Below are 21,545 nucleotides of genomic sequence, written 5' to 3' on the forward strand. Positions count from 1 at the left end.
GAAACAGACTGAGAAAGCAGAGTAAAAGTTTCTCCTGCAACCCTTTCCCTTGGTGCTAGATGAACGAACGTCTGTCTACTTGATAAGTTCTGAGAGATAATTGTGTGTGAAAGCCTTATTTCACCTAGCTTGTTGGGAACACAAAGTTCCTTTTCAGTTGCAAACTCCAATCCATACAGATATAATGGGTGGTACTAGCTCCAACACGGTTTTATAGTGAAAACTGCAGGAATTTCAAACCGGCACTAGGAAAGAGATTTAGAAAGCAGAGTAAAAGTTTCTCCTGCAACCGGATCCCTTGGTGCTAGATGAACGAACTTCTCTCCACATGCTCATTTCTGAGAGATATGAGTGTGTGAAAGCCGTACTTCACCTAGCTTGTTGGGAACACAAAGTTCCTTTTCAGTTGCAAACCCCAATCCTTACAGATATATTGGAGGTACTAGCTCCAACACTGTTTTACAGTGAAACCTGCAGGAACTTCAAACCGGCACTAGGAAAAAGACTGAGAAACCAAAGTAAAAGTTTATCCTGCAACCCGTTCCCTTTGTGCTAGATGAACGAACGTCTGTCCACTTGCTAATTTCTGAGAGAAAATTGTGTGTGAAAGCCGTCCTTCAACTAGCTTGTTGGGAACACAAAGTTTCTAATCAATTCAATCTCCACTCCATACATATATATGGGGAGGTAATAAATCCATCTCTGTTTTACAGTGAAAACTGCAAGAACTTCAAACCGGCACTAGGAACAGACTGAGAAAGCAGAGTAAAAGTTTCTCCAGAATCCCGTTCCCTTGCTGCTACATGAACAAACGTCTGTCCACTTGCTATATTCTGAAAGAAAATTGTGTGTGAAAGCCTTTCTTCACCTAGCTTTTTGGGAACACAAAGTTTCTTTTCAGTTGCCAACTCCACTCCATATAGATATATCGGTAGGTACAACCTCCAACACTTTTATACAGTGAATACTGCAGGAACTTCTAAACGGCACTAGGAAACAGACTGAGAAAGCAGAGTAAAAGTTTCTCCAGCAAACCGTTCCCTTGGTGCTAGATGAACGAAGGTCTCTTCACATGCTCAGTTATCAGAAAAAAGTGTGTGTGAAAGCCGTCCTTCACCTAGCTTTAAGTGAAAACAAAGTTTCTCTTCCGTTTCAAACTCCACTATATACATACATATGAGGAGGTACAAGATCCAACTTACCTTTACAGTGAAACCTGCAGGAACTTCAAACCGGCAGTAGGAAACAGACTGAGAAACCAGATTAATAGTTTCTCCTGCCACCCTTTCCCTTGGTGTTAGATGAACGATCGTCTCACCACATGCTCAGTTTTGAGAGATAAGTGTGTGTCAAAGCCGTCCTTCACCTAGCTTGTTGGGAACACAAAGTTTCTTTTAAGTTGCAAACTCCACTCCATACATATATACGGGGAGGTAGTAGTTCCAACTCATTTTTACAGTGAAATCTGCAGGAACTTCACACCGGCACTAGGAAACACACTGAGAAAACAGGGTAAAAATTTCCCCTGCAACGCGTTCCCTTGGTGTTAGATGAGCGAACGTCTCTCCACATGCTAAATTCTGAGAGATAAATGTGTGTGAAAGCCGTCCTTCATATAACTTGTTCGGAACACAAAGTTTCTTTTCAGTTGCAAACTCCAATCCATACAGATATATGGGAAAGTACTAGCTCCAACTCGGTTTTACAGTGAAAACGGCAGGAACTTCACAACGGCACTAAGAAACAGACTGAGAAAGGAGAGTAAAAGTTTCTCCTTCAACCATTTCCCTTGTTGCAAGATGAACGAACGTCTGTCCACTTGCTAAGTTCTGAGAGAAAATTGTGTGTGAAAGCCTTTCTTCTACTAGCTTGTTGGGGACACAAAGTTTCTTTCAGTTGCCAACTCCACTACATACAGATATATGGGGAGGTACTATCTCCAACACTTTTTTACATTGAATACTGCAGGAACTTCAAACCGGCATTAGGAAACAGACTGAGAAACCAGATTATAGTTTCCCCTGCCACCCGTTCCCTTGGTGCTAGATGAACGAACGTCTCTCCACATGCTCATTTTTGAGAGATAAGTGTGTGTGAAAGCCGTCCTTCATATAGCTTGTTGGGAACACAAAGTTTCTTTTCAGTTGCAAACTCCAATCCATACAGATATATGGGGTTGTACTAGCTCCAACTCTGTTTTACAGTGAAAACCGCAGGAACTTCACAACGGCACTAAGAAACAGACTGAGAAACAGACTAAATATTTCTCCTTCCACCCTTTCCCTTAGTGCTAGATGAACGAAAGTCTCACCACATGCTAAGTTCTGAGAGATAACTGTGAGTGAAAGCCTTCCCACACCTAGCTTGTTGGGAACACAAAGTTTCTTTTCAGTTGCAAACTCCACTCCATACATATATATGGAGAGGTACCAGCTCCAACTCGGTTTTACAGTGAAAACTCCAGGAACTTCGAACAGTGACTAAGAAAAAGACTGAGAAAGCAGAGTAAAAGTTTCTCCTGCAACCCGATCCCTTGGTGCTAGATGAACGCACGTCTCTCCACATGCTCAGTTCTGAGAGATAAGTGTGTGTGAAAGACGTCCTTCAACTATCTTGTTGGGAACACAAAGTTTCTTTTCAGTTGCAAACTCCACTCCATACATATATATGGGGAGGTACTAGCTCCAACTCGGTTGTACAGTGAAACCTGCAGGAACTTCAAACCGCCACTAAGAAACAGACTGAGAAACCAGATTCAAAGTTTCCCTGCCAACCGTTCCCTTGGTGCTAGATGAACGAACGTCTCTCAACATGCTCAGTTTTCAGAGATAAGTGAGTGTGAAAGCCGTCCTTCACCTATCTTGTTGGAAACACAAAGTTTCTTTTCAGTTGCAAACTCAACTCCATACATATATATGGGGAGGTACTAGCTCCAACTCGGTTGTACAGTGAAAACTCCAGGAACTTCAAACAGGGACAAAGAAAAAGACTGAGAAAGCAGAGTAAAAGTTTCTCCTGCAAACCGTTCCATTGGTGCTAGATGAACGAACGTCTATTCACATACTGAGTTTAGAGTGATAAATGAGTGTGAAAGCCATTCTTCAACTAGCTTGCTAGGAACACAAAGTTTGTTTTCACTTGCAAGCTCCACTCCATACATATATATGGAGAGTTACAAACTCCATCTCGACTTTACAGTGAAAAATGCAGGATCTACAAACCGGAACTTGGAAACAGATTGAGAAAGCAGAGTAAAAGTTTCTCCTGCAAACCGTTCCCTTGGTGCAAGATGAACGAAAGTCTCATCATATGCTCAGTTCGGAGAAAAAAGTGTGTTTGAAAGCCGTATTCACCAAGCTTGGTGGGAACACAAAGTTTCTTTTCAGTTGCCAACTCCACTCCATAAAGATATATGGGGAGGTACAAGTTCTAAATCTGCTTTACACTGAAAACTGCAGCAAATTCAAGCAGGGAATAAGAAAAAGACTGAGAAAACAGAGTAACAGATTCTCCTTCAACGCGTTCCCTGGGTGATAGATGAATGAACTTCTCTAACATACTGAGTTTAGAGAGATATATGTGTGTGAAAGCCGTCCTTCATATAGCTTGTTGGGAACACAAAGTATCTTTTCAGTTGCAAACTCCACTCCATACATATATATATGGGGAGTTACTAGCTCCAACTGAATTTTACAGTGAAAACTGCTGGAACTACAAACCGCCACTAGGAAACAGACTGAGAAAGCAGAGTAAAAGTTTCTCCTGCAAACCGTTCCCTTGTTTCTAGATGAACGAAAGTCTCTCGACATATTTAGTTCTGAGAAATATTTGTGTGTGAAAGCCGTCCTTCTCATTGCTTGTTGGGAACACAAAGATGCTTTTCAGTTGCAAACTCCAATCCATAGAGATATATGGGGAGGTACTAGCTAAAATTCTGTTGTAGAGTCAAAACTGCAGGAACTTCAAACCGGCACTAGGAAACAGACTGAGAAAGCAGTGTAAAAGTTTCTCCTGCAACCCGTTCCCTTGGTGCTAGATGAACGAACGTCTCTCCACATACTGAGTTTAGAGAGATAAATGGGTATGAAAGCCATTCTTCAACTAGCTTGTTGGGAACACAAAGTTTCTTTTCAGTTGCAAACCCCAATCCATACATATATATGTGGAGGTACAAGCTCCAACTCATTTTTACAGTGAAAACTGCAGGAACTATAAACCGGCACTAGGAAACAGACTGAGATTCCAGAGTAAAAGTTTCCCCTGCTACCCGTTCCCTTGGTGCTAGATGAACGAACGTCTCTCCACATGCTCAGTTCTGAGAAATAAGTGTGTGTGAAAGCCGTCCTTTACATAGCTTGTTGGGAAAACAAAGTTTCTTTTCAGTTGCCAAATCCACTCCATACATATATATGGGGTGGTAGTACCTCCACTCGTTTTTACAGTGAAAAATGCAGGAACTTCACACTGGCACTACGAAACAGACTGAGAAAGCAGAGTAAAAGATTCTGCTGCAACCCGTTCCCTTGGTGCTATATGAACGAACGTCTGTCCACTTGCTAAGTTCTGAGAGATAATTTTGTGTGAAAGCCTTTCTTCATCAAGCTTGTTGGGAACACAAAGAATCTTTTCAGTTGCCAACTCCACTCCATAAAGTTATATGGGGAGGTACAAGCTCCAAATCGGTTTTACAGTGAAAACTGCAGCAACTTCAAACAGGGAATAAGAAAAAGACTGAGAAACAGAGTAAAAGTTTCTCCTGCAACCCGTTCCCTTGGTGCTAGCTGAATGAACGTCTCTACACATACTGAGTTTAGAGAGATAAATGTGTTTGAACGCCGTCCTTCATCAAGCTTGTTGGGAACACATAGTTTCTATTCAGTTGAAAACCCCAATCCATACATATATATGGGGAGTTACAAGCTCCATTTCGAATTTACAGTGAAAAATGCAGGATCTACAAACAGGAACTAGGAAACAGACTGAGAAAGCAGAGTACAAGTTTCTCCTGCAAACCGTTCCATTTTTGCTAGCTGAACGATTGTCTCTCCACATGCTCAGTTCTGAGTGATATGTGAGTGTTAAAGCCGTCCTTCACCTAGCATGTTGGGAACACAAAGATTCTTTTCAGTTGCAAACTCCACTCCATACATTTATATAGGGAGGTACTATCTCCAACTCGTTTTTACACTGAAAACTGCAGGAACTTCAAACCGGCACTGGGAAACAGACTTAGAAAGCAGAGTAAAAGTTTCTCCTGTAAACCGTTCCATTTTTGCTGGCTGAACGATGTCTCTCCACATGCTCAGTTCTGAGAGATATGTGTGTGTTAAAGCCGTCTTTCAGCTAGCTTGTTTGGATCACAAAGTTTCTTTTCAGTTCCAAAATCCACTCCATACATATATATGGGGAGTTACAAGCTCCAACTGTTTTACAGTGAAAACTGCAGGAACTTCAAACCGCCACTATGAAACCGACTGAGAAACCAGTTTAAAAATTTCCCTGCCACCCGTTCCCCTGGTGCTAGATGAAGGAACGTTTCTCCACATGCTCAGTTTTGACAGATAAGTTTGTGTGAAAGACGTCCTTCACCTATCTTGTTGGGAATACAAAGTTACTTTTCAGTTGCAAACTCCACTCCATACATATATATGGGGACGTACAAGCTCCAAATCGGTTTTACAGTGAAAACTGCAGGAAATTCAAACAGGGACTAAGAAACAGACTGAGAAATCAGAGTAAAATTTCTCCAGCAAACTTTTCCATTTGTGCTAGATGAACGAACGTCTCTTCACATGCTCAGTTCTGAGAAATATTTGTGTGTGAAATCTGTCCTTCATCTATCTTGTTGAGAACACAAAGTTTCTTTTCAGTTGCAAACACTACTCCATACAGATATATGGGGAAGTACTAGCTCCAACTCGGTTTTACAGTGAAAAATGCAGGAACTTCAAAACGGCACTAGGAAACAGACTGAGAAAGCAGAGTAAAATTTTCTCCTGCAACACTTTCCCTTGTTGCTAGATGAACGAACGTCTCTTCACATGCTCATTTCTGAGGAATAATTGTGTGTGAAAGCCGTCCTTCACATAGCTTGTTGGGAACACAAAGTTTCTTTTCAGTTGCAAACCCTACTCCATACAGATATAAGGGGAGGTACTAGCTCCGACAGGGTTTTACAGTGAAAACTGCTGGAAATTCACACCTGCACTAGGAAACAGACTGAGAAAGCAGAGTACATGTTTCTCCTGTCACCCGTTCCCTTGGTGCTAAATGAACGAACGTCTGTCCAATTGCTAAATTCTGAGAGATAATTGTGTGTGAAAGCCTTCCTTCACCCAGCTTGTTGGGAACACAAAGTTTATTTTCAGTTGCAAACTCCACTCCATACATATATATGGGGAGGTAGTAGTTCCAACACATTTTTACAGTGAAAACCGCAGGAATTTCAAACCGGCACTAGGAAACAGACTGAGAATGCAGAGTAAAACTTTCTCCACCAAACCGTTCCCTTGGTGCTAGATGAACGAACTTCTTTTCACATAATGAGTTTTGAGAGATAAGTGTGTGTGAAAGCCGTCCTTCACCTTGCTTGTTGGGAACACAAAGTTTCTTTTCAGTTGCCAACTCCATTCCATACAGATATATGGGGAGGTACTAGCTCCAACTCATTTTTACAGTGAATACTGCAGGAACATCAAACAGGGACAAAGAAACAGACTGAGAAAGCAGAGTAAAAGTTTCTCCTTCAACCCGTTCCCTTGGTGCGAGATGAACGAACGTCTCTCCAATTGCTAAGTTCTAAGAGTAACTGTGTGTGAAATCCGTCCTTCACCTATGATGTTGGGAACACAAACTTTCTTTTCAGTTGCAAACTCCACTCCATACATATATATGGGGAAGTACTAGCTCCAACTCTCTTTTACAGTGAAAACTACAGGAACTTCACACCGGCACTAGGAAACAGACTGAGAAAACTGGGTAAAATTTTCTCTAGCAAACCGTTCTTTGGTGCTAGATGAACGAACGTCTCTTTACATGCTCAGTTCTGAGAAAAAAGTGTGTGTAGAGCCGTTCTTCACCTAGCTTTTTGGGAACACAAAGTTTCTCTTCCGTTTCAAATTCCACTAAATACATACATAGTAGGAGGTACAAGATCCAACTCAGCTTTACAGTGAAACCTGCAGGAACTTCAAAAAGGCACTAGGAAACAGACTGAGAAACCAGATTAAAAGTATCCCCTTCCACCCGTTCCCTTGGTGGTAGATGAACGAACGTCTCTCCACATGCTCAGTTTTGAGAGATAACTGTGTGTGAAAGCCGTCCTTCACCTAGCTTGTTGGGAACCAAAGCTTCTTTTCAGTTGGAAACTCCACTCCATAAAGTTATATGGGGAGATACAAGCTCCAAATCGGTTTTACAGTGAAAACTGCAGCAAATTCAAACAGGGACTAAAAATAAGTCTGAGAAAGCAGAGTAAAAGTTTCTCCTACAACCCGTTCCTCGGTGCTAGATGAATGAACGTCTCTACACATACTGAGTTTAGAGAGATAAGTGTGTGTGAAAGCCTTCCCACACCTAGCTTGTTTGGAACACAAAGATTCTAATCAATTGCAAACTCCACTCCATACATATATATGGGGAGGTACTACCTCCATCTCGGTTTTACAGTGAAAACTGCAGGAACTTCAAACCGGCACTAGGAAACAGACTGAGAAAGCAGAGCAAAATTTTCTCCTGCAACCAGTTCCCTTGGTGCTATATGAACGAACGTCTGCCCACTTTCTAAGTTCTGAGAGGAAATTGTGTGTGAAAGCCTTTCTTCACCTATCTAGTTGGGAACACAAAGCTTCTTTTCAGTTGCCAACTCCACTCCATACAGATATATGGGGAGGTACTAGCTCCAACACTTTTATACAGTGAATACTGCAGGAACTTCTAACCAGCACTAGAAAATAGACTGAGAAAGCAGAGTAAAAGTTTCTCCAACAAACCGTTCCCTTGGTGCTAGATGAACGAACGTCTATTCACATGCTCAGTTCTGAGAAAAAAGTGTGTGTGAAAGCCGTCCTTCACCTATATTTTGGGAACACAAAGTTTCTCTTCTGTTTCAAACTCCACTATATACATACATACTAGGAGGTTCAAGATCCAACCTAGCTTTACAGTGAAACCTGCAGGAACTTCAAACCGGCACTAGGAAACAGACTGAGAAACCAGATTAAAAGTTTCTCCTGTCACCCGTTCCCTTGGTGCTAGATGAACGAACGTCTCTCCACATGCTCAGTTTTGAGAGATAAGTGTGTGTGAAAGCCGTCCTTCACCTAGCTTGTTGGGAACACAAAGTTTCCTTTCAGTTGCCAACTCCACTCCATACAGATATATGGGGAGGTAATAGTTCCAACAAATTTTTACAGTGAAAACCGCAGGAACTTCACAATGGCACTAAGAAACAGACTGAGAAAGCAGAGTAAAATTTCTCCTTCAACCCTTTCCCTTGGTGCTAGACGAACGAACGTCTCTCCAATAGCTAAGTTCTGAGAGATAATTGTGTGTGAAAGCTTTTCTTTAACCAGCTTGTTGGGAACACAAAGTTTCTTTTCAGTTGCCAACTCCATTCCATAAAGTTATATGGGGAGATACAAGCTCCAAATCGGTTTTACAGTGAAAACTGCCGCAACTTCAAACAGGGACTAAGAAAAAGACTGAGAAAGCAGAGAAATGTTTATCCTACAACCCGTTCCTCGGTGCTAGATGAATGAACGTCTCTACACATACTGAGTTTAGACAGATAATTGTGTGTGAAAACATTCCCACAACTAGCTTGTTGGGAACACAAAGTTTCTTTTCTGTTGACAACCCCAATCCATAAAGATATATGGGAAGGTACTTGATCCAATTCGGTTTTACAGTGAAAACTGCAGGAACTTCAAACCGGCACTAGGAAACAGACGGAGAAACCAGATTAAAAGTTTCTCCTGCCACCCTTTCCCTTGGTGCTAGATGAACGAACGTCTGTCCACTTGCTAATTTCTGAGAGAAAATTGTGTGTGAAAGCCTTTCTTCACATAGCTTGTTGGGAACACAAAGTTTCTTTTCAGTTGCCAACTCCACTCCATACAGATATATGGGGAGGTAATAGCTCCAACTCTTTTTTACATTGAATACTGCAGGAACTTTTAACCGGCACTAGGATACAGACTGAGAAAGCAGAGTAAAAGTTCCTCCTGCAACGCGTTCCCTTGGTGCTAGGTGAACGAACGTCTTTTCACATACTGAGTTTTGAGAGATAAGTGTGTGTGAAAGCCGTACTTCACCTAGCTTGTTGGGAACACAAAGTTTCTAATCAATTGCAAACTCCACTCCATAAATATATATGGGGAGGTACTACCTCCATCTCGGTTTTACAGTGAAAAATGCAGGAACTTCAAACCGGCACTAGGAAACAGACTGAGAAAGCAGAGCAAAATTTTCTCCTGCAACCAGTTCCCTTGGTGCTTTATGAATGAACGTCTGCCCACTTTCTAAGTTCTGAGAGGAAATTGTGTGTGAAAGCCTTTCTTCACCTATCTAGTTGGGAACACAAAGCTTCTTTTCAGTTGCCAACTCCACTCCATACAGACATATGGGGAGGTACTAGCTCCAAATCTTTTTGCAGTGAATACTGCAGGAACTTCTAACCGGCACTAGGAAACAGACTGAGAAAGCAGAGTAAAAGTTTCTCCAGCAAACCGTTCCCTTGGTGCTAGATGAACGAACGTCTCTTCACATGCTCACTTCTGAGAAAAGTGTGTGAGAGCCGTTCTTCACCTAGCTTGTTGGGAACACAAAATTTCTTTTCAGTTGCAAACTACACTCCATACAGATATATGGGGAGGTACTAGCTCCAAATCTGTTTTACAGTGAATACTGCAGGAACATCAAACAGGGACTAAGAAACAGACTGAGAAAGCAGAGTAAAAGTTTCTCCTTCAACCCGTTCCCTTGGTGCTCGATGAACGAACGTCTCTCCAAATGCTAAGTTCTAAGAGTAACTGTGTTTAAAAGCCCTCCTTCACCTATGATGTTGGGAACACAAACTTTCTTTTCAGTTGCCAACTCCACTCCATACAGATATATTGGGAGGTACTAGCTCCAAATCTTTTTTACAGTGAATACTGCAGGAACTTCTAACCGGCACTATGAAACAGACTGAGAAAGCAGAGTAAAAGCTTCTCCAACAAACCGTTCCCTTGGTGCTAGAGGAACGAACGTCTTTTCACATACTGAGTTTTGAGAGATAAGTGTGTGTGAAAGCCGTACTTCACCTAGCTTGTTGGGAACACAAAATTTCTAATAAATTGCAATCTCCACTCCATACATATATATGGGGAGGTACTACCTCCATCTCAGTTTTACAGTGAAAACTGCAGGAACTTCAAACCGGCACTAGGAAACAGACTGAGAAAGCAGAGCAAAATTTTCTCCTGCAACCCGTTCCCTTGGTGCTATATGAACGAACGTCTGCCCACTTTCTAAGTTCTGAGAGAAAATTGTGTGTGAAAGCCTTTCTTCACCTATCTTGTTGGGAACACAAAGCTTCTTTTCAGTTGCCAACTCCACTCCATACAGATATATGGGGAGGTACTAGCTCCAAATCTGTTTTACAGTGAATACTGCAGGAACTTCTAACCGGCACTAGGAAACAGACTGAGAAAGCAGAGTAAAATTTCTCCAGCCAACCGTTCCCTTGGTGCTAGATTAACGAAAGTCTCTTCACATGCTCAGTTCTGAGAAAAAAGTGTGTGTGAGAGCCGTTCTTCACCTAGCTTTTTGGGAACACAAAGTTTCTCTTCCGTTTCTAACTCCACAAAATACATACATATGAGGAGGTACAAGATCCAACTCAGGTTTACAGTGAAACGGGCAGGAACTTCAAACCGGCACTAGGAAACTGAGAAACCAGATTAAAAGTATCTCCTGCCAACCGTTCCCTTGGTGGTAGATGAACGAACGTCTCTCCACTTGCTCAGTTCTGAGAGATAGGTGTCTGTGAAAGCCGTCCTTCACCTAGCTTGTTGGGAACACAAACTTTCTTTTCAGTTGCAAACTACAATCCATACATATATATGGGGAGGTACTAGCTCCAACACAGTTTTACAGGGAAAACTGCAGGAACATCAAACAGGGACTAAGAAACAGACTGTGAAAGCACAGTAAATGTTTCTCCTGCAAACCATTCCATTGGTGCTAGATGAACGAACGTCTCTTCACATGCTCAGTTCTGAGAAATACTTGTGTGTGAAAGCCGTACTTCACCTAGCTTGTTGAGAACACAAAGTTTCTTTTCAGTTGCCAACTCCACTCCATATATATATGTACGGGGAGGTACTAACTCCAACTCTTTTTTACACTGAATACTGCAGGAACTTCTAACCGGCAGTAGGAAACAGACTGTCAAAGCAGAGTAAAATTTTCTCCAGCAACCCGTTCCCTTGGTGCTATATGAACGAACGTCTGTCCACTTGCTAAGTTCTGAGAGAAAATTGTGTGTGAAAGCCTTTCTTCACCTAGCTTTTTGGGAACACAAAGTTTCTTTTCAGTTGCCAACTCCACTCCATACAGATATAAGGGGAGGTACTAGCTCCAAATCTTTTATACAGTGAATACTGCAGGAACTTCTAAACAGCACTAGGAAATAGACTGAGAAATCAGAGTAAAAGTTCCTCCAACAAACAGTTCCCTTGGTGATAGATGAACGAACGTCTCTTCACATGCTCAGTTCTGAGAAAAAAGTGTGTGTGAAAGCCGTCCTTCAACTAGCTTTTTGGGAACACAAACTTTCTCTTCCGTTTCAAACTCCACTATATAAATACATATTAGGAGTTTCAAGATCCAACTCAGCTTTACACTGAAACCTGCAGGAACTTCAAAACGGCACTAGGAAACAGACTGAGAAACCAGATAAAAAGTTTCTCCTGCCACCCGTTCCCTTGGTGCTAGATGAACGAACGTCTCTCCACATGCTCAGTTTTGAGAGATAAGTGTGTGTGAAAGCCGACCTTCAACAAGCTTGTTGGGAACACAAAGTTTATTTTCAGTTGCAAACTCCACTCCATACATATATATGGGGAGGTAGTAGTTCCAACACATTTTTACAGTGAAAACCGCAGGAATTTCAAACCGGCACTAGGAAACAGACTGAGAATGCAGAGTAAAACTTTCTCCACCAAACCGTTCCCTTGGTGCTAGATGAACGAACTTCTTTTCACATAATGAGTTTTGAGAGATAAGTGTGTGTGAAAGCCGTCCTTCACCTTGCTTGTTGGGAACACAAAGTTTCTTTTCAGTTGCCAACTCCATTCCATACAGATATATGGGGAGGTACTAGCTCCAACTCATTTTTACAGTGAATACTGCAGGAACATCAAACAGGGACAAAGAAACAGACTGAGAAAGCAGAGTAAAAGTTTCTCCTTCAACCCGTTCCCTTGGTGCGAGATGAACGAACGTCTCTCCAATTGCTAAGTTCTAAGAGTAACTGTGTGTGAAATCCGTCCTTCACCTATGATGTTGGGAACACAAACTTTCTTTTCAGTTGCAAACTCCACTCCATACATATATATGGGGAAGTACTAGCTCCAACTCTCTTTTACAGTGAAAACTACAGGAACTTCACACCGGCACTAGGAAACAGACTGAGAAAACAGGGTAAAAGTTTCCCCAGCAATGCGCTCCATTGGTGCTAGATGAACGAACGACTCTTCACATGCTATCTTCTGAGAGATAAATGTGTGTGAAAGCCTTCCTTTATTTAACTTTTTGGGAAAACAAAGTTCCTTTTCAGTTGCAAACTCCAATCCATAAAGATATATGGGGAGATACTAGCTCCAACCCTGTTTTACAGAAAAAACTGCAGGAAATTCAAACCGGCACTAGGAAACAGACTGAGAAAGCAGAGTAAAAGTTTCTACTGCAATCCGTTCCCTTGGTGCTAGATGAACGAACGTCTCTCCACTTGCTAAGTTCTGAGAGATAACTGTGTGTGTAAGCCTTCCCACACCTAGCTTTTTGGGAACACAAAGTTTCTGTTGAGTTGCCAACCCCAATCCATAATGATATATGGGGAGGTACATGATCCAAATCTCTTTTACAGTGAAAACTGCAGGAACTTCAAACCGGCAGTAGGAAACAGACTGAGAAAGCAGAGTAAAAGTTTCTACTGCAATCCGTTCCCTTGTTGCTAGTTGAACGAACGTCTCTCAACATGCTCAGTTCTGAGAGATAAGTGTGTGTGAAAGCCGTCCTCCATCTAGCTTGTTGGGAACACAAAGTTTCTTTTCAGTTGCAAACGCTACTCCATACAGATATAAGGGGAGGTACTAGCTCCGACAGGCTTTTAGAGTGAAAATTGCAGGATATTCACACCAGCACTAGGAAAAAGCCTGAGAAAGCAGAGTACATGTTTCTCCTGTCACCCGTTCCCTTGGTGCTAAATGAACGAACGTCTGTCCAATTGCTAAGTTCTGAGAGATAATTGTGTGTGAAAGCCTTCCTTCACCCAGCTTGTTGGGAACACAAAGTTTCTTTTCAGTTGCCAACTCCACTCCATAAATTTATATGGAGAGATACAAGCTCAATATCGGTTTTACAGTGAAAACTGCAGCAACTTCAAACAGGGACTAAGAAAAATACTGAGAAAGCAGAGTAAAAGTTTCTCCTGCCTCCCGTTCCTCGGTGTAGATGAATGAACGTCTCTACACATACTGAGTTTAGAGAGATAATTGTGTGTGAAAGCCTTCCCACACCTAGCTTGTTGGGAACACAAAGTTTCTTTTAAGTTGACAACTCCAATCCATAAAGATATATGGGGAAGTACTTGATCTAAATCTGTTTACAGTGAAAACTGCAGGAATTTCAAACCGGCACTAGGAAACAGACTGAGAAACCAGATAAAACGTTTCTCCTGCCACACTTTCCCTTGGTGCTAGATGAACGAACCCCTGTCCACTTGCTAATTTCTGAGAGAAAATTGTGTGTGAAAGCCTTTCTTCAACAAGCTTGTTGGGGAAACAAAGATTCTTTTCAGTTGCAAACTCCACTCCATACAGATATATGGGGAGGTACTATCTCCAAATCTTTTTTACTTCGAATACTGCAGGAACTTCTAACCGGCACTAGGAAACAGACTGAGAAAGCAGAGTAAAAGTTTCTCCTACAACCGGATCCCTTGGTGCTAGATGAACAAACGTCAGTCCACTTGATAAGTTCTGAGAGATAATTGTGTGTGAAAGCCTTACTTCACCTAGCTTGTTGGGAACAAAAAGTTTCTTTTAAGTTGCCAACTCCACTCCTTACAGGTATATGGGGATGTACTAGCTCCAACACGGTTTTACAGTGAAAACTGCAGGAATTTCAAACCGGCACTAGGAAAGAGATTTAGAAAGCAGAGTAAAAGTTTCTCCTGCAACCGCATCCCTTGGTGCTAGATGAACGAACTCCTCTCCACATGCTCATTTCTGAGAGATATGAGTGTGTGAAAGCCGTACTTCACCTAGCTTGTTGGGAACACAAAGTTCCTTTTCAGTTGCAAACTCCAATCCATACAGATATATTGGGAGGTACTAGCTCCAACACTGTTTTACAGTGAAACCTGCAGGAACTTCAAACCGGCACTAGGAAACAGACTGAGAAAGCAGAGTAAAAGTTTCTCCTGCAAACCGTTCCCTTGGTGCTAGATGAACGAATGTATTTTCACATACTGAGTTTTCAGATATAAGTGTGTGTGAAAGCCGTCCTTCACCTAGCTTGTTGGGAACACAAAGTTTCTAATAAATTGCTAACTCCACTCCAAATATATATATGGGGAGGTACTAAATCCATCTCTGTTTTACAGTGAAAACTGCAAGAACTTCAAACCGGCACTAGGAAACAGACTGAGAAAGCAGAGTAAAGTTTCTCCAGAAACCCGTTCCCTTGCTGCTACTTGAACGAACGTCTGTCCACTTGCTATGTTCTGAGAGATAATTGTGTGTGAAAGCCTTTCTTCACCTAGCTTTTAGGGAACACAAAGTTTCTTTTCAGTTGCCAACTGCACTCCATATAGATATATCGGTAGGTACTAGCTCCAACACTTTTATACAGTGAATACTGCAGCAACTTCTAAACGGCACTAGGAAACAGACTGAGAAAGCAGAGTAAAAGTTTCTCCAGCAAACCTTTCCCTTGGTGCTAGATGAACGAAGGTCTCTTCACATGCTCAGTTCTCAGAAAAAAGTGTGTGTGAAAGCCGTCCTTCACCTAGCTTTATGGGAACACAAAGTTTCTCTTCCGTTTCACACTCCACTATATACATACATATGAGGAGGTACAAGATCCAACTCAGCTTTACAGTGAAACCTGCAGGAACTTCAAACCGGCACTAGGAAACAGACTGAGAAACCAGATAAAAAGTTTCTCCTTCCACCCTTTCCCTTCGTGCTAGATGAACGAACGTCTGTCCACTTGCTAATTTCTGAGAGAAAATTGTGTGTGAAAGCCTTTCTTCACCAAGCTTTTTGGGGACACAAAGTTTCTTTACAGTTGCCAACTCCACTCCATACAGATATATGGGGAGGTACTATCTCCAACAATTTTTTACATTGAATACTGCAGGAACTTCTAACCGGCACTAGGAAACAGACTGAGAAAGCAGAGTAAAAGTTTCTCCAGCAAACCGTTCCCTTGGTGCTAGATGAACGAAAGTCTCACCACATGGTAAGTTTTGAGAGATAACTGTGAGTGAAACCTTCCCACACCTAGCTTGTTGGGAAAACAAAGTTTCTTTTCAGTTGCAAACTCCACTCCATACATATATATGGAGAGGTAGTAGCTCCAACTCGGTTTTACAGTGAAAACTCCAGGAACTTCGAACAGTGACTAAGAAAAAGACTGAGAAAGCAGAGTAAAAGTTTATCCTGCAACCCGATCCCTTGGTGCTAGATGAACGCACGTCTCTCCACATGCTCAGTTCTGAGAGATAATTGTGTGTGAAAGACGTCCTTCAAATATCTTGTTGGGAACACAAAGTTTCTTTTCAGTTGCAAACTCCACTCCATACATATATATGGGGAGTTACAAGCTCCAACTCAGTTTTACCGTGAAACCTGCAGGCAATTCAAACCGCCACTAGGAAACAGACTGAAAACCAGATTCAAAGTTTCCCTGCCACCCGTTCCCTTGGTGCTAGATGAACGAACGTCTCTCAACATGCTCACTTTTCAGAGATAAGTGAGTGTGAAAGCCGTCCTTCAACTAGCTTGTTGGAAACACAAAGTTTCTTTTCAGTTGCAAACCCCAATCCATACATATATATGTGGAGGTACAAGCTCCAACTCATTTTTACAGTGAAAACTGCCAGAACTTCACACCGGTACGAGGAAACAGACTGAGAAAACAGAGTACAAGTTTTTCCTGCAACCTGTTCCCTTGGTGCAAGATGAATGAACATCTCTCCACATACTTAGATTAGAGTGATAAATGTGTTTGAAAGCCGTCCTTCATCTAGATTGTTGGGGACACAAAGTTTCTTTTCAGTTGCAAACTCCACTCCATACATATATATGGGGAGGTACTAGCTCCAAATCGGTTTTACAGTGAAAACTGCAGGAACTTCAAACCGGCACTAGGACACATACTGAGAAACCAGAATAAAAGTTTCCCTGCCACCCGTTCCCTTGGTGCTAGATGAACGAACGTCTCTCCATATGCTCAGTTTTGAGAGATAAGTTTGTGTGAAAGCTGTCTTTCACCTAGCTTGTTGGAAACACAAAGATTCGTTTCAGTTGCAAACTCCACTATATACATATATATGGGGAGGTACTAGCTCCAACACCGTTTTACAGTGAAAACTGCAGGAACTTCAAACGGCACTAAGAAACAGACTGAGAAAGCATAGTAAAAGTTTAACCTGCTACCCGTTCCCTTGGTGCTAGACGAACGAACTTCTCTCCACATGCTCAGTTCTGAGAAATAAGTGTGTGTGAAAGCCGTCCTTCACATAGCTTGTTGAGAAAACAAAGTTTCTTTTCAGTTGCCAACTCCACTCCATACAAATATATGGGTTGGTTCCAGCTCCAACTCGGTTTTACAGTGAAAAATGCAGGAACTTCACACTGGCACTACGAAACAGACTGAGAAAGCAGAGTAAAAGATTCTGCTGCAACCCGTTCCTTTGGTGCTATATTAACGAACGTCTGTCCACTTGCTAAGTTCTGAGAGATAATTTTGTGTGAAAGCCTTTCTTCACCAAGCTTGTTGGGAACACAAAGTATCTTTTCAGTTGCCAACTCCACTCCATACAGATATATGGGGAGGTACAAGCTCCAAATCCGTTTTACAGTGAAAACTGCAGTAACTTCAAACAGGGAATAAGAAAAAGACTGAGAAACAGAGTAAAAGTTTCTCCTGCAAACCGTTCCCTTGGTGCTAGCTGAATGAACGTCTCTACACATACTGAGTTTAGAGAGATAAATGTGTTTGAATGCCGTCCTTCATCTAGCTTGTTGGGAACACATAGTTTCCATTCAGTTGAAAACCCCACTCCATACATATATATGGGGAGTTACAAGCTCCATTTCGAATTTACAGTGAAAAATGCAGGATCTACAAACAGGAACTAGGAAACAGACTGAGAAAGCAGAGTACAAGTTTCTCCTGCAAACCGTTCCATTTTTGCTAGCTGAATGAATGTCTCTCCACATGCTCAGTTCTGAGTGGATATGTGAGTGTTAAAGCCGTCCTTCACATAGCTTGTTGGGAACACAAAGTTTCTTTTCAGTTGCAAACTCCACTCCATACAAATATATGGGGAGGTACTAGCTCCAACTCGGTTTTACAGTGAAAACTGCAGGAACTTCAAACAGGGACTAAGAAACAGACTAAGAAATCACAGTAAAAGTTTCTCCTACAAACCGTTCCATTGGTGCTAGATGAACGAACGTCTCTTCACATACTGAATTTAGAGAGATAATTGTGTGTGAAAGCCGTCCTTCACCTAGCTTGTTGGGAACACAAAGTTTCTTTTCAGTTGCTAACTCCACTCCATACATATATATATGGAGGTAGTAGTTCCAAACATTTTTACAGTGAAAACTGCAGGAACTTCACACCGGCACTTAGAAACAGACTGAGAAAACAGGGTAAAAATTTCCCCAACCATGCGTTCCCTTGGTTTTAGATGAACGAACGTCTCTTCACATGCTAAGTTCTGAGAGATAACTGTGTGTGAAAGCCTTCCCACACCTAACTGGTTGGGAACACAAAGTTTCTGTTCAGTTGCCAACCCCAATCCATAAAGATATATGGGGAGGTACTTGATCCAAATCTGTTTTACTGTGAAAACTGCAGGAACTTCAAACCGGCACTAGGAAACAGACTGAGAAATCAGAGTAAAAGTTTCTCCTGCAACCAGTTCCCTTGTTGCTAGATGAACGAACGTCTCTCCACATGCTCAGTTCTGAGAGATAATTGTGTGTGAAAGCCTTCCTTCACCCAGCTTGTTGTGAACACAAAGTTTCTTTTCAGTTGCCAACTCCACTCCATACATATATTTGGGGAGGTACTAGCTCCAACACTTTTATACAGTGAATACTGCAGGAACATCTAACCGGCACTAGGAAACAGACTGAGAAAGCAGAGTAAAAGTTTCTCCAGCAAACCGTTCTCTTGGTGCTAGATGAACGAACGTCTATTCACATGCTCAGTTCTGAGAAATAAGTGTGTGTGAAAGCCATCCTTCACCTAGCTTTTTGGGAACACAAAGTTTCACTTCCGTTTCAAACTCCACTAAAAACATACGTATGAGGAAGTACAAGATCCAACTCAGCTTTACAGTGAAACCTGCAGGAACTTCAAACCGGCAGTAGGAAACAGACTGAGAAACCAGATAAAAACTTTCCCCTGCCAACCTTTCCCTTGGTGCTAGATGAACGAACGTCTCTCCAAATGCTCAGTTTTGAGAGATAAGTGTGTGTGAAAGCCGCCCTTCAACTAGCTTGTTGGGAACACAAAGTTTCTTTTCATTTGCAAACTCCACTCCATACATATATATGGGGTGGTTGTAGTTCCAACTCATTTTTACATTGAAAACTGCAGGAACTTCACACCGGCACTAGGAAACAGACTGAGAAAACAGGGTAAAAGTTTCCCCAGCAATGCGCTCCATTGGTGCTAGATGAACGAACGTCTCTCCACTTGCTAAGTTCTGAGAGATAACTATGTGTGAAAGCCTTCCCACAACTAGCTTGTTGGGAACACAAAGTTACATTTCAGTTTCCAACTCCAATCCATAAAGTTATATGGGGAGGTACTTTTTCCAAATCTGTTTTACAGTTTAAACTGCAGGAAGTTCAAACCTGCACTAGGAAACAGACTGAGAAAGCAGAGTAAAAGTTTCTCCTGCAAACATTTCCCTTGTTGCTAGATGAACGAACGTCTCTCCACATGCTCAGTTCTGAGAGATATGTGTGTGTGAAAGCTGTCCTTCATCTAGCTTGTTGGGAACACAAAGTTTCTTTTCAGTTGCAAACCCTACTCCATACAGATATAAGGGGAGGTACTAGCTCCGACACGTTTTTACAGTGAAAACTGCAGGAAATTCACACCAGCACTAGGAAACAGACTGAGAAAGCAGTGTACATGTTTCTCCTGTCACCCGTTCCATTGGTGCTAATTGAACGAACGTCTGTCCAATTGCTAAATTCTGAGAGATAATTGTGTGTGAAAGCCTTCCTTCACCCAGCTTGTTGGGAACACAAAGTTTCTTTCAGTTGCCAACTCCACTCCATACAGATATTTTGGGAGGTACTAGCTCCAACACTTTTATACAGTGAATACTGCAGGAACATCTAACCGGCACTAGGAAACAGACTGAGAAAGCAGAGTAAAAGTTTCTCCAGCAAACCGTTCCCTTGGTGCAAGATGAACAAACGTCTCTACACATGCTCAGTTCTGAGAAAAAAGTGTGTGTGAAAGCCAACCTTCACCTAGATTTTTGGGAACAGAAAGTTTCTCTTCCGTTTCAAACTCCACTAAATACATACATATGAGGAAGTACAAGATCCAACTCAGCTTTACAGTGAAACCTGCAGGAACTTCAAACCGGCACTAGGAAACAGAATGAGAAACCAGATAAAAAGTTTCTCCTGCCACCCTTTCACTTGGTGCTAGATGAACGAACGTCTCTCCACATGCTCAGTTTTGAGAGATAAGTGTGTGTGAAAGCCGTCCTTCAACTAGCTTGTTGGGAACACAAAGTTTCTTTTCAGTTGCAAACCCTACTCCATACAGATAAAGGGGAGGTACTAGCTCCGACAGGGTATTACAGTGAAAACTGCTGGAAATTCACACCAGCACTAGGAAACAGACTGAGAAAGCAGAGTACATGTTTCTCCTGTCACCCGTTCCCTTGGTGCTAGATGAACGAACGTCTGTCCACTTGCTAATTTCTGAGAGAAAATTGTGTGTGAAAGCCTTTCTTCACCAAGCTTTTTGGGGACACAAAGTTTCTTTACAGTTGCCAACTCCACTCCATACAGATATATGGGGAGGTACTATCTCCAACAATTTTTTACATTGAATACTGCAGGAACTTCTAACCGGCACTAGGAAACAGACTGAGAAAGCAGAGTAAAAGTTTCTCCAGCAAACCGTTCCCTTGGTGCTAGATGAACGACAGTCTCACCACATGGTAAGTTTTGAGAGATAACTGTGAGTGAAACCTTCCCACACCTAGCTTGTTGGGAAAACAAAGTTTCTTTTCAGTTGCAAACTCCACTCCATACATATATATGGAGAGGTAGTAGCTCCAACTCGGTTTTACAGTGAAAACTCCAGGAACTTCGAACAGTGACTAAGAAAAAGACTGAGAAAGCAGAGTAAAAGTTTATCCTGCAACCCGATCCCTTGGTGCTAGATGAACGCACGTCTCTCCACATGCTCAGTTCTGAGAGATAATTGTGTGTGAAAGACGTCCTTCAAATATCTTGTTGGGAACACAAAGTTTCTTTTCAGTTGCAAACTCCACTCCATACATATATATGGGGAGGTACTAGCTCCAAATCGGTTTTACAGTGAAAACTGCAGGAACTTCAAACCGGCACTAGGAAACATACTGAGAAACCAGAATAAAAGTTTCCCTGCCACCCGTTCCCTTGGTGCTAGATGAACGAACGTCTCTCCTTATGCTCAGTTTTGAGAGATAAGTTTGTGTGAAAGCTGTCTTTCACCTAGCTTGTTGGAAACACAAAGATTCGTTTCAGTTGCAAACTCCACTATATACATATATATGGGGAGGTACTAGCTCCAACACCGTTTTACAGTGAAAACTGCAGGAACTTCAAACGGCACTAAGAAACAGACTGAGAAAGCATAGTAAAAGTTTATCCTGCTACCCGTTCCCTTGGTGCTAGACGAACGAACTTCTCTCCACATGCTCAGTTCTGAGAAATAAGTGTGTGTGAAAGCCGTCCTTCACATAGCTTGTTGAGAAAACAAAGTTTCTTTTCAGTTGCCAACTCCACTCCATACAA

This window comes from Camelus dromedarius, chromosome 21 (genome assembly GCF_036321535.1).
Source record: "Camelus dromedarius isolate mCamDro1 chromosome 21, mCamDro1.pat, whole genome shotgun sequence".
In the NCBI taxonomy this organism is placed as follows: domain Eukaryota; kingdom Metazoa; phylum Chordata; class Mammalia; order Artiodactyla; family Camelidae; genus Camelus; species Camelus dromedarius.